We start from the raw sequence: 14,335 nt of genomic DNA, 5'->3' as shown, positions 1-14,335 counted from the left end.
GTAAACAGCTAACGCAACGTATTTGCGTTGTTCGGATGGTGGGGCCCACATCGCTTATACTTTGATAAATCCACTCCGTCTATTGAACGCTTGCTGAAAAAAACACTGAAAATAGATGGTTTTGGCTGTCTTTTGATGCGGCTCGTCTGATCTACCACGCCGCCGTTCGTCCAATGTTTAAACAATCCAAACTAATCTTAAACTGTCTTTTGAAATTTTTCCACCTAGGTGATGGTTACAGGCCTCTTTGGAGTCCATTAGACGGTCCAGATTGGACCGATCATCTCAGAGGGTGGCCCACAACAATTCACCGCAGGCTCTGTTGCGAAACAGAGCCCGCGCGTTTGAGCGCTGTGATGGTCGGCGGACCATCTCTTGATACAAGGTGTAGAATCCACTCCGACCATTCGATCCACCTCGAAAAACCACTAAGATTTGGCTAGCTTCATGTTGGATTCGGTGTGGCCCATGCGATCTTTGCTCCCACCGTCCATTCCTGCGTTTTTATGCAATCTGCGTGTGTTTGTGTGCATGGGACTAAAAGGACGCCTAGGCACGAGTCTTAGCCATCCTACGGATCAAATGGACGGTTAGGATCTTTCTTTTGAATGATGGACGGGGCCCACTGATAAAAAAAAACGATCGGACAGCGTTGGGTGCTGCCTTTGCGAGGAAGACGGCTCGGGTCAGCCCGGCTTTGACCGGGCTGACCGTCCGGTGCGGCGCGGGCGCTGTACATCATATACACGCGCTGTACATGCAGAGTAAATCTGTGATGTTCGTGAGAAATCCGCTCCGTCCATCCGTCTTGTCTCCACAGATAATAGGTTGAGACCAAATTTCAAGTATATCTGGATAGCAGGCGGGCCCAAAATCAATGGTTTTATGGGCTGATCTGTTAGTTGGGGCACTTCCATAGTGATCCGAGGGCTGAAATTTGACGTGTACGGTTACTTTATATTCTTCAGGCCGTATATGAAATTTCGGGACAAACGGATGGTGAGAAACCTATGATCTTGCATTCTGGCTGACCTTCGGGCCACTTGAGCTTCAATTTCTCAATTCTCTTGGATCTCTGGCGTTGATCTTGGTCCCCTGGAGTCCGTCCCATGCTTTAGTGTCATCAGATCGGTAAATCCATGCTTTTTAGCGTCCTTTCCCAGTCCAAGCTCATGAAGATGCCCTGCATCACAAATACAATCAAATTAGGCTATTAAACGGTGTCATGCTTGTAAATCCATGCAATAAATGGGTCTGATATGCAATATTTGACCCTCAACACAACCCCCAACCAGCATTTTGCTAGTCCCGAGCAAAGTATGCGAAAAATAAGTTGAGAATTACAGGAGAATTTCTATGAACTCGAGTGATTTTGGAAAACAATCTAGATATTCAGAATTCAACAATTCATGAATGTTGGGCCTTACTCTCTCCTAGACTCAAATCAAGCTCACGGTAAACTTCATAATCAAGTTCAAAATATTTGTCCATTAATTAGAATAATTCTAAATATTGAATTCCATGGATGTATAGTCCAATCTCGACTTGTCAACGTTAAGATTCACCTTGATATTTAAGAATATCATTGGTAACAAAGAAGAGAAATCACGATAACCCAACTTGGCTTACACCTTATCTTTTAATTCTTTTAATTTTTTTTTATTTTTTATTTTTTATTATTTTTTATTTTTTATTTTCTCATTAGAATTAATGCTAAGAAGAGGGATCAGATCCTCACCTACAGGGAGCAAACCTAAGGTAAAGACTGTACACCCAACTTTTTCACATATCATTCATGGGGAATCGAATCCTCACATATAGGGAGCAAACCTATGGTAGAGACTGTTCACCCAATCCATTCGATTTCTCAAGTGGGTTTCTTTCATGTTTAGTGATTACCAAGTTAGTCCTTTAATATCGAACTGAAACCTTAATATGCAAGCGAGATGTGTCCTGAGAATTCATGACTCAATCAATGTTTACAATTCTAATACTGGATTTAACAATTCAAACTTAGTTGTGAAATTTAATAGATGATTGAATCCAAGAGTCATGAAGTACCAACATCACGCATCTTGAAATTCTAAATGCCCTAGATGGCCTGTCAAAATCACTTCGACTTCATTAGAAATCCTGAAAAAAAAAAAAAATAAATTTCACAACGTTTGCTCAAGACTAAGAAAACACTGATTAGGAAACCTAATCTCCCACCCCCAACCAAAAAAATCTACATTGTCCTCAATGTAAATGAAATAAACATGCAATACACATGAGACAACAGAAATATAAGAGGAGTGATGGGAAAAATTTCAACGTAAAAGCGAGTTAGCACAAGAGAGATCAACATAAGCAAAAATAACAAAAAGAAAAACAAAAGAAGATCCTACCTATACCACTTTCGCAAGTGCTCTCGATTGCATTTAGCGCATGCAACAAGCCTTTAAACCCCTAGGTTACCCCTAGTGGACGAGTTGTAGTCTCGTGAGGGTTTGCGGTAATGTTACCCACAAACATTGAACTAACTAACTAGGAAAATGAAATGAAATGAAAGGATGGGTGCCTCCCAGGAGCGCTAAGTTTACCGTCTTCAGCCAGACAAAAGCAACTACCATAATCCTATGAAAGCGATAAACCTACCTATACCTCCATCGGGCTAGGAGATCAGTCCTGGTAAACAGGATCAGTCAGAGGCATGGACATGTCCTCTGAATCAAATTTCTTGACAAATGGCTTTAAACGATGTCCATTTACTTTAAACTCCTTGCCATTGTCGGGATCTCTTATCTCGACGGCCCCATGAGGATAAGCAGAACAACAATGTAAGGGCCGGTCCAAGCGAGATCGAAGCTTACCCAGGAAAGAGATGTAATCGAGAATTATACAAAAGGACTTTATGGCCTGGCGTGAATGATTTTCGTAGAATATGTTGATCATGAAACGCCTTCATCTGTCCTTGTAAATTCTCGAATTCTCGTATGCGTCGTTAGGATTTCTTCAAGTTCATTTAGTTGAAGTTTGCGTAGCGAGCCGAGCGTTGTCAGATTGAAATTAAGATTTTTGATCGCCCGACGCTTTATGTTCCGGCTCCACAGGCAAGTGACAAGCTTTCCCATAGACAAGTCTAAAGGGAGACATTCCAATAGGAGTTTTAAATGCGGTACGGTATGCCCATAAGGCATCGGTCAATCGGATTGACCAATCCTTACGATCGGGTTAACCGTTTTCTCCAAAATATGTTTGATCTCCCTATTGGAAATCTCGGCTTGTCCACTTGTCTGTGGATGGTATGGGGTGCTCACCTTATGAGAGATACCGTATTTCTTCATTAAGCTCTCGAATGGTCTATTACAAAAGTGTGAGCCCCCATCACTAATGATGGCTCGAGGCGTCCGAATCGAGAAAGGATGTTTTCTTTTAGGAATTTAATGACCGTGCGATGGTCATTCTTTCGACACGGAATCGCTTCGACCCATTTAGTGACATAATCCACGGCGAGCAAAATATACAGATTTCCAAACGATTGGGGAATGGTCCCATGAAATCGATGCCCCAAAGAATCAAATGCTTCAATGATAAGAATGGGATTCAAAGGCATCATATTTCGCGGGACAATGCTCCCAATTTCGACAACGCTCACAAGCTTTGCAAAACTCATGAGTGTCCCTAAACATAGTGGGCCGATAAAAGCCACATGCAGAATCTTGGCCGTGGTCTTTTTAGCGAGAAAAGTGACCACCACAGCCTGAGAGTGACAGAAGGAGATGATGCTCTGATGCTCATCGTCTAGTACACATCTCCTTAGAATTTGGTCCGGGCAATATTTAAATAAATAAGGATCATCCCGAGAAAAAGTTGCGCACCTCGGTGAAAAATTTCTTCTTATCTTACGCAATCCATTGTGTTGGTATGGCACCTGTAGCAAGATAATTAGCAATATCGACAAACCAAGGTGAATGGGAGACTCGAAACAATTGTTCATCGGGAACATGTCATTGATATGGGTCGCCTCAAGGGAATCGGAGGTATTAAGGCGAGAAAGGTGATCGGCCACTACGTTCTCTACTCCCTTTTATCTTTAATTTCCAAATCAAATTCTTGGAGTAGAAGGATCCATCGTATCAAACGGGGCTTAGAATCATTCTTAGAAAGAAGATACTTCAGTGCCGCATGATCTGTATAGATAATGATCTTGGATCCGATCAGTAGGACCTAAATTTGTCCAAGGCGAACACTACGGCTAAGAGTTCCTTTTCCGTAGTCGAGTAGTTCACTTGGGCGGGATTTAGAGTCCTACTGCGTAGTGAATGACGTAGGGCTTCTTGTCTTTTTTTCTGCCTAGGACCGCCCAAGAGCATAATCAGAAGCATCGCACATAAGTTCAAAAGGAGTTCCAATCGGGTGGGTGCATGATAGGTGCGGTGGTTAACGTGCCTTTAAGCTTGGTGAAAGCTTCCGGCATTGCTCGATCCACTCGTAACGGAACATCCTTTTGAAGAAGATTACATAATGGACGACGAGAGGAGACTAAAGTCCTTTATGAATCGTCTGTAAAATCCTGCGTGTCCTAAGAAGGATCGCACGTCTCTAATGTTCTTGGGTAGCGGTAGGTTAGAGATAAGATCGATTTTTGCCTTATCTACCTCGATTCTCTTGGACGAGATGATATGCCCAAGGACAATTTCCTTCTGAACCATGAAATGACACTTCTCCCAATTAAGTACCAAGTTCTTTTCTTCACATCTTTTCAACACACATTTAAGACTTTCCAAGCACTTGCTGAAAGATGGACCGTAAACAGAGAAATCATCCATGAAGACCTCTAGATATTGCCCCACCATATCAGAAAAGATGCTAAGCATACATCGCTGAAAGGTGGCAGGGGCATTACATAGTCCGAATGGCATCCTTCGGTAGGCAAAGGTGCCGTAGGGACATGTAAATGTGGTCTTTTCCTGGTCTTCAGGGGCTATCTCTATCTGGTTGTAGCCCGAATACCCGTCAAGGAAACTGTAATAGGAATGACCAGCTAACCTTTCCAGGATTTGATCAATGAATGGTAAGGAAAAATGGTCTTTCCTCGTGACGGTATTCAACTTCCTATAGTCAATGCACATTCTCCAACCAGTAGTGACTCTAGTTGGCACGAGTTCATTATTAGCATTAGCTACGATGGTGATTCCGGACTTCTTAGGGACCACTTGAGTTGGACTCACCCATTGACTATCAGATATAGGGTATATGATACCCACGTCCAATAGTTTAAGAACCTCGGCCTTAACCACTTCCTTCATGTTTGGATTTAGTCTACGTTGTGGTTGCCGAGCGGTTTTTGCATTATCCTCAAGATATATGCGGTAAGTACAAATCGAGGGATCGATTCCCTTGAGGTCCGCTATCGTCCATCCCAGGGCTCCTTTATGCTCAATGAGAGTGAAAATGAGCATACTCTCTTGTTCTTTCTCCAGGTGAGCAGAGATCACAACCGGGTATGTCTCATCTTGACCTAAATAGGCATATTTCAAATCAGAATGCAAAGATTTTAGGTCAAGCTTCGGCGGCTTGAGATTAGACGGTAGAGGCACTACATCGATTTGTGGCAATTCTTCAAATTGTGGCCTCCACCGGTTAACTTCAAGTACCGGTGCAGTATCAAGCAAGGCGCACGTCTCCCTAATCATGTCATCATCAAAATCATGGGAGTGGGCCAGGCACGTCTCTAGATGGTCGGAGGATAAGGTCAGAGGTGTCGTATCTTCCACGAAAGAGTCAATCATGTTAATGTCGTGGAAATCGTCATCATCCTCTGAGTTGCTGCCGTTATTGAAAAAAATGTTTGACTCTAATGTCAAATTTCCAAAAGACATAGTCATGATACCATTCCTGCAATTGATAATTGCATTTGACGTGGCAAGGAATGGGCGACCAAGAATGACGGGAATCTGAGTGCTCATGTTATTGATGGGTTCGGTGTCCAGGATGATAAAGTCTACAGGGTAGTAAAATCTATCAACTTGGACCAACACATCCTCAATTATCCCTCTTGGTACACGAACAGAGCGATCAGCAAGTTGTAGTGTGGTTAGGGTGGGTTTTAATTCACCCAAACCTAACTGTTTGTATACCGAGTAGGGAATCAAATTGACGCTCGCTCCTAAGTCAAGAAGTGCGTGATCAATTCGATGGTTCCCGATTACACATGATATGGTTGGGCTACCGGGATCCTTGAATTTCTGCGGCACGTCTTGCTTCAGGATGGCACTCACTTTCTCAATCAAGAAGATTTTCTTTTGAATAATTTTCCGTCTTTTGGTCGTGCATAAGTCTTTCAGGAATTTGGCATATGAAGGTATCTGTTTAACGACATCAAGTAGAGGAATGTTGACTTTCACTTGTTTCAACACCTCTAGGATATCATGAGAGTTAGAGAGAGGTTTTGGTGAAACCAACCGTGGGGGGAATAGAGCAATTGGCTTCTCTAAAAGTTCTGGTTCTACTTTTTGTGGGGCATCATTGGATCCATCATTGTTGTCCTCTTTTGGTTCTTGAGGCTTTTCGGGCTTAACCGGAAGAGTTTTATCGATGATGTTCCCACTCCTAAGAGGGGGGATGGATTTAGCATGGCCCCTGGGATTTGAAGAGTTGGGATCATTATTCTCGTATTGCGGTTTAGGATTGGGGAGAGGTTGTGCAGGAAGCATCCCCTTTTCTATAACCGTCATACGAGAATCTATCTTTGGCATAAAATGTGATTCCCCGCATTGCCTGAGCCAGCTCTTGTATGGGATTTTGAACCGGTTCTTCTTGAGGTTTCACTTGATTTGGATTTTGATTGAAGAAACCTGGAGGAGTTGCCGTTTGTCCATTCCTCCAACTAAAGTTTGGATGATTTTTCCAGCCAGGATTGTATGTGTTGGAGTTAGGTCCAGTAAAAGGTCTTTGATAGTTGTTTACGGCATTGGCTTGTTCATTCAACACTCCTTGAAAGGCGGGTATTGTAGGACAGTTTTCAGTTGTGTGAATGTTGCAATCACAGATGCCGCAAACAATTTCATTGGCCTTATCCTTCTTTCCTTCCATGGCCTCAACTTTCCTTATGAGCGTAGTCACTTTACACTTGAGATCATCCTCTTCTTTCAAGAGATATAATCCACCTTTCTCCTTTAATTGAGTCGGCCTAGACGTGGTGTTCGACTTTGGGTAATAGTCCCAAGATTGTGTTTTTTCAAAACTATCGAGGTAGTCCCATACCTCGTCGATGTCTTTATTAATGAACTCTCCATTACACATTGTCTCGACCATTTGGCGCATGGAAGATGTCAGTCCATCATAGAAAAATTTGTAATGCGCCACGTTTCAAATCCGTGTTGTGGGCATGAACTCTGACCAAATCTTTGAACCTTTCCCAACATTGAAAGAATGTTTCATCTTCCTTTTGGGCAAAGTTCATGATCGCTTTTCGAGGGTAATCGTTTTATGATGTGGGAAGAATTTTTTATGAATTCCCTCTGCATATCGTTCCATGTGCCAATGGATCTAGGACGCAGTTGAATGTAACCACGTCTTAGCTTTCTCTTTTAAGGAAAAAGGAAAGAGTTTCACCCTAATTGTATCTTAAGGATACATTAGGAAAACATAATGTAGCTATTATTTCATCGAACTCTTTCAAATGTAAATATGGACTTTCAGATTCAAGTCCATGGAATTTGGGAAGGAGTTGGATAACTCCTGGCTTGATGTCCATTTGTCCTGTGTTTTCAGGAAAAAGCATGCATGAGGGCGTACTCACTCCCGCCGGTTGTAGAAAATCTCGTAGAGTACGAGGCGGGGGTGCCTGTTGCACCTCATTCTCATCATGGTTATCCTCCACCCTGGGTGAAAGTAGAGGAGGTTGGTCTTCAGCCATAACCTCAGTTAACTCAGGGGATTTCGAGCGGTGTCTAATCCTGCGATGGATAGTCAACCCCTCAACCACTCCTCCTTCAGTCAAGAGACGTCGAGTGTTGTCACGGGCCCACTTGGGCATGAAACACTCGCAGCCCTCAATTCAAAGCCTAATCCTAACGATGGATAAAAGAAAATCTAAAACGGAAGAGAGGGAAAATTGGAAAGGAATTACCAAATTGAAGCTCCTAAGTTAAGGACCTGCAAAATAAAACAAAAATAAGTTAGATTCTATAAAGGAGAGAAACGATACTTTAAAAGAAAAATAACAGTAAATTAATTTCTAAAAGAAATTATTCTTTAAAGAAAAACGGAAATTTCTAAAGTAAACTAAGAAAGCCTAAACTAAAAAGTAAATTACTACAAGAAAATTGAAAAATAGAGAGTATGGAAGGAGTGTACCAAAATAGAGATTTCTATCTTAAAGGCCTACAAAATAGGAAGGTTAGTTTCTAGACAAAAATCCTAAAAATAAATTAAAAACAGAGTTAGATTCAAAAAGTGTTAGAATTAGAAAGTTAATAGAACCAAAATAGAAAGTCAATTTCTAAATAACCTAAATTCTAAAAATAAACTATTTCCTACAGAACAGAGGATACTAGAATTAGAAAGTTTCTAAAATCTAAACCCTAATTCTATAAAAAGAAAAAGTAGAGAATTTAGGAAAGAATTACCAATTTATGGACTTATGTCAGGATCCTACAAAATATGAAAACAAGTTAGTTCTAAAAATCAAATAGAAATAAAAATCTAAAACTAAAGTTAATAAAATCCTAATCTTATCCTAATTCTAAAACTAATTAATTTCAGAAAATCGTAACCGTCAGTCCCCGGCAACGGCGCCAAAAACTTGTTCACACCCCAAGTGCAGGGTTGTGATGTAGTAATAAACTCGGTAAGACCGAGGTCGAATCCACAGGGACTGATACCTGTACGTTATCTGAAACCAAGTAGAACTAGAACTAGACTAAGATGTGATCTAAGCCAAATAGAATTTAGGAAATAATTGTGGAATAACTATTTAAAACTTTAAGGAATTCAGAGAAAGGGAACTAGGGATTCAGAGGATCCACTTGTAGAGATCAGGGAGATTTTATGCCAGTATCACAAATTATGGAAATTCACTGAACTGCCATTGATATAGGTTTCAAGAGATGAAAGGTAGATGAATTAGAATGGATTCCATCATCTAACCATGCCCAGGAGACAAAGTAAACAACAGGATTAAACTAATTACCAACCAATCAACAATGTGTGAAAATCAGGAAGGGTACGGTCATCCTACCATGCCCAGGAGACGATGGTGAACAACAGGACCTCCTGACGTCATAAACATTAAAAGAGAAAGAGAAATATTCAAAGCCATTGCAAATCCATTGTAATTTCAGTCACAACAGACCATTAAATACTGAGAAAATACTCCTTGAATTATCAACTTAAAAATCACATAAAGTTCAGAAATTTTAAATTCATAGAATAAACTCTCCCATCTCGCTACAGCTTCACCTCTTAGCCCTAGCTAAGAGGTTTAGCCGCTCATGATTAGGCTGATCATAAAAAAAAGTAAAGGAAATATAAAGGAGAAGAAGGAAAAAAAACCAGGCTTAGCTCGCGTGCCAGCCCAAATCCCAAGCCAGCCGTAGTCCTTTTCAAACCCAAGCCAGCCGTAGTCCTTTTCTGTTCTTCTTTTTCTTCCTTTCCTTCCTTCCTTCAAAACCAAACTCTGTTGATCTCACCGTCCTTCACACGATGCCTCAGCTCCCTGACCAAGAGAAACAGCAGCCGCACTCTTGTGCACAGCAACACCAAAACCAATCCACGTTCCCAAGCTTCTCTCCCTTTGAATGCTGCCTCTCTCTCACACTCTCCCGTCCTCCCCCAGTTCAAGCCGTAGCTGCCCCTTTTATAAGGCCTTGGAGTCGACTGGAGAGAGTCCTGCTGGAAGTGTGCGTAGCCTCTGTTTTTCGGATTTCCCGGACTGCGTAAACAGCTAACGCAACGTATTTGCGTTGTTCGGATGGTGGGGCCCACATCGCTTATACTTTGATAAATCCACTCCGTCTATTGAACGCTTGCTGAAAAAAACACTGAAAATAGATGGTTTTGGCTGTCTTTTGATGCGGCTCGTCTGATCTACCACGCCGCCGTTCGTCCAATGTTTAAACAATCCAAACTAATCTTAAACTGTCTTTTGAAATTTTTCCACCTAGGTGATGGTTACAGGCCTCTTTGGAGTCCATTAGACGGTCCAGATTGGACCGATCATCTTAGAGGGTGGCCCACAACAATTCACCGCAGGCTCTGTTGCGAAACAGATGAGCGTTGTGATGGTCGGCGGACCATCTCTTGATACAAGGTGTAGAATCCACTTCGACCATTCGATCCACCTCGAAAAACCACTAAGATTTGGCTAGCTTCATGTTGGATTCGGTGTGGCCCATGCGATCTTTGCTCCCACCGTCCATTCCTGCGTTTTTATGCAATCTGCGTGTGTTTGTGTGCATGGGACTAAAAGGACGCCTAGGCACGAGTCTTAGCCATCCTACGGATCAAATGGACGGTTAGGATCTTTCTTTTGAATGATGGACGGGGCCCACTGATAAAAAAAAATGATCGGACAGCGTTGGGTGCTGCCTTTGCGAGGAAGACGGCTCGGGTCAGCCCGGCTTTGACCGGGCTGACCGTCCGGTGCGGCGCGGGCGCTGTACATCATATACACGCGCTGTACATGCAGAGTAAATCTGTGATGTTCGTGAGAAATCCGCTCCGTCCATCCGTCTTGTCTCCACAGATAATAGGTTGAGACCAAATTTCAAGTATATCTGGATAGCAGGCGGGCCCAAAATCAATGGTTTTATGGGCTGATCTGTTAGTTGGGGCACTTCCATAGTGATCCGAGGGCTGAAATTTGACGTGTACGGTTACTTTATATTCTTCAGGCCGTATATGAAATTTCGGGACAAACGGATGGTGAGAAACCTATGATCTTGCATTCTGGCTGACCTTCGGGCCACTTGAGCTTCAATTTCTCAATTCTCTTGGATCTCTGGCGTTGATCTTGGTCCCCTGGAGTCCGTCCCATGCTTTAGTGTCATCAGATCGGTAAATCCATGCTTTTTAGCGTCCTTTCCCAGTCCAAGCTCATGAAGATGCCCTGCATCACAAATACAATCAAATTAGGCTATTAAACGGTGTCATGCTTGTAAATCCATGCAATAAATGGGTCTGATATGCAATATTTGACCCTCAACACCTTCCCACCAATTTCTCTGAATTTTCAACCTGAAAATCCCTCTCCCTCATCCCGAATTCAAAAAAGAACCTCTATTTTCCAACAAGATCTCGGCCCGCAAGCTGATTCGAGAAGTTGTAGAGGATTTTTCAACGGAAAAAAAAGATTTTTTTTGGGGTTGAATCTTACCAGAAAGTTGCCGATCTGCACTCAACAGCTGTGAATTTGCATCTTCCTCCAGATTCGGGTGAAAAAATAGGTATTTTTTGTGTTTTTTGTGATTTTATCGCCGACAACTACCCCCTTTTATCGATAAAGGTGGGTTGTTGGCTACAGTTCCCACTCGTGGTTGGTGGGAACAGCGAAATATCGGCGAGATTTTAAAAATACCGACAATCCGGCGAGATTATCAGCTAAACTTGGAACCAACATGAATAAATGGGGTTTCGGTGTCATCAGTGCAATGACATTGATATTATCGGCGATATTTCGATAATATTGTCGATAATTTAAACACTGATAATCATGGCATAAAAACAATGAAGTAATAACTAACAACAAGTTCATAATGACAAAGAGTTTACCTACTGCATGAAAATTGTGGCGAACTTGTTTTGTCCAATACTTGCTAATTACCTTCTACTAATATATGTAATGTTTACAATCACAGCGAATAGCCAGCTTTGCTTTATCCATACTATCATAGTGGAAACTCGTGGTAGGTATCCTATTAGATTCTATAAGAATCAACTTTCATTAGAGGTTCCATCAACTTAAGGATATTTGCGACTTTCTTACAATATTCCCTGATAGTTGCTACAACCTAAACCGGTGTCTTCGATGTCATTTGCCCATATTTTATGGTCAACCATTTCCAAGATACTAATATATGTAATGTTTACAATCACAACGAATATCCAGCTTTGCTTTATCCATACTATCATAGTGGAAACTCGTGGTGGGTATCTTATTACATTCTATAAGAATCAAGACTGTCATTAGGGGTTCCATCAACTTGAGGATATTTGCAACTTTCTTACAATATTCCCTGATAGTTTCTACAACTTAAACTGGTGTCTTTGATGTTATTTGCCCATATTTTATGTTCAATCATTTCCAAGAAACAAACATCTCACTCAGTGCTCTTCGATACCAATGTAAACTCTTAAGGGTTATAAAGTTGGTCGCAAATCTAGCTGCCGCAGGCCTAAGTAGCTCTCTTGTATTCATGAACCTCCCATTTATGAAGATTAGTTTTTTATAGTTGTAGACGATTGTCGACATTTGCCTTTTCCTTGCAACTAATGTTATGAAACTCTTCTTCTTTCCAATATCTTCTAATATGAGATTGATACAATGTACATCACATGGCGACCAAAATAAATGTTCTCTTCACTAGCAGCAGTCTTCTCATAGATTTTTATATTACTTCATTGTCAATCACAAAGTACACCAAACTCTCCTCCCCATTTTCATCACCATCTTATCCATCAAGGAGAATATATAGTAAGCATTTTTTGTTGCTTTCAATGCATCAATTGATTTGTGGGGCACCATCCTCAAGTGACACGATACCATGAAGTTAATGATGCTACTTCTCATTGGGCCAGTTCAATCATCACACATTATAGTCTATCATCTGTTCTATCATATGGGTTTAAAGGTATCCATGTATGTCTTCACATCTTTAAAGGAGGTTGACCAGTTGCCAATGCCAAAATTCCCCCCTCGGTGGAAGGAGACAGCCGGCTTGTGAAAGCATCCTATTCTTAGAACCATTGGGATGAATTGTGTAGCAGAGTTTCCTAAGTCAGAAATAGTCGTTGCGGTATAGGCCCATACACAATTTATGACGGGAGTATAGCACTTTCTTGAACTAATTCAAGATCGGTATAGGCCCATAATTTATGATGGGAGTATAGCACTTTCTTGAACTAATTCAAGATCACGTGATCCGGAGTCACCATCCTACACAATTCTAGTGGGAGGATGAGAAGCTGCCGACTGTTTTTAAATCACACATATGGTTTTGTTCCACCCCTTGGTGGAACCATGAACGTGGAGGGTAGGTTGTCCTTGAATTACATCATTCCAACTCTAGAGTAGAAAGATGGAAGAGAGTTGATATTTCAAAAACCCAAAAAGAGCAACTTTTAAGTACTTTATTAATTATTTGCATGACACACATGATGATTTTTTCTTCTTGCCTTTTGCTCCATATTATATTGCAGTTGAATATGTCTGATGATTGCATAATTGAAACCATCAAAATAGACAAATTCATGAGGGTAAGTTCATATAACGGAAAAGGACAAGTCCTATGAGGAGCGTCCAAATGCTCCTAAAGAGGACCAAGGTTCTCTAGATATTGCATTGCATTAGGATTGGGTGAAATGGAATTATAGAGCTAAGAACTTAGTGTTGTTGACACTAACCTGTGAACTTTATTGCGACTATGAGATCATTTAGTGTAAAGAAATCCTTGATGATATACAAAGGTTATTTGGTAATGAGACATAGGTTTAAAGATCAGGAATTGCTCAAAAATTCCTTGGAAAGGATGCCTGGTAGGCATTCCCAAACAGAGCTTGGATAAAATGATCGATGTGCTATTTGACCTGAGTGGCATTATAGGGAACTTTGATCAAGGAATGTTAAGAGAGCCTGTCATAATTCTTGCCCCTAAAAACTTCAAACCATACCTATGAAATTATATGACGAGATTTAAATTAGATCCCACACCAGATGTATGCGGATCTTTGTCATTCATATATATATTTCCTAAACCCAGTGTCATGCAAAAAGAACGTAAAGGAATCTTCTCTTTGCAAGATCTTGGAGAAAAAGAAGATGCAAGGTTGCACGGTGACTCGTAGCATTAATGTGGGTCTGCAAGCTCTCTCTTCAAAGCAAATGATCCAAGCAGTTAAGTGTTCAAGTAGGTTCAGAGGCTACTATTACCTTTGTGGTAAAAGAAGCTATTTGAGGTAAGAATGAATGTTTTTAGTACCAGTATCATTACATGTTTTGTTGACAGGAGATATGGAAACAGTACCATATCGTCGATGCCAGGAAATATGTGACTAAGGAAAACATTGGAAAAACATGGGAAAACGTCAACATAATTAATTTAGTTTGTGTTAGACGTTAGTACATACCATA

At 41.1% G+C, this 14,335-nt stretch overlaps 1 protein-coding gene and 1 non-coding gene across 3 annotated transcripts in view; both read left to right on the top strand.

The window, feature by feature from the left end:
• LOC131255469 (calmodulin-binding protein 60 A-like) overlaps positions 1 to 14,335 on the top strand; it is a 119,256-nt gene that overhangs the window by 38,277 nt on the left and 66,644 nt on the right. The window lies entirely within an intron of this gene.
• Positions 7,357 to 7,464, top strand: LOC131257213 (small nucleolar RNA R71). Its single transcript, XR_009177226.1, has one exon. It is a non-coding gene; the product is annotated as a small nucleolar RNA R71 (small nucleolar RNA).

This window comes from Magnolia sinica, chromosome 9 (genome assembly GCF_029962835.1).
Source record: "Magnolia sinica isolate HGM2019 chromosome 9, MsV1, whole genome shotgun sequence".
Lineage (NCBI taxonomy): Eukaryota > Viridiplantae > Streptophyta > Magnoliopsida > Magnoliales > Magnoliaceae > Magnolia > Magnolia sinica.
Note: the sequence above shows the minus strand (reverse complement) of the source record. Positions and strands in the feature narration are given on the sequence as shown.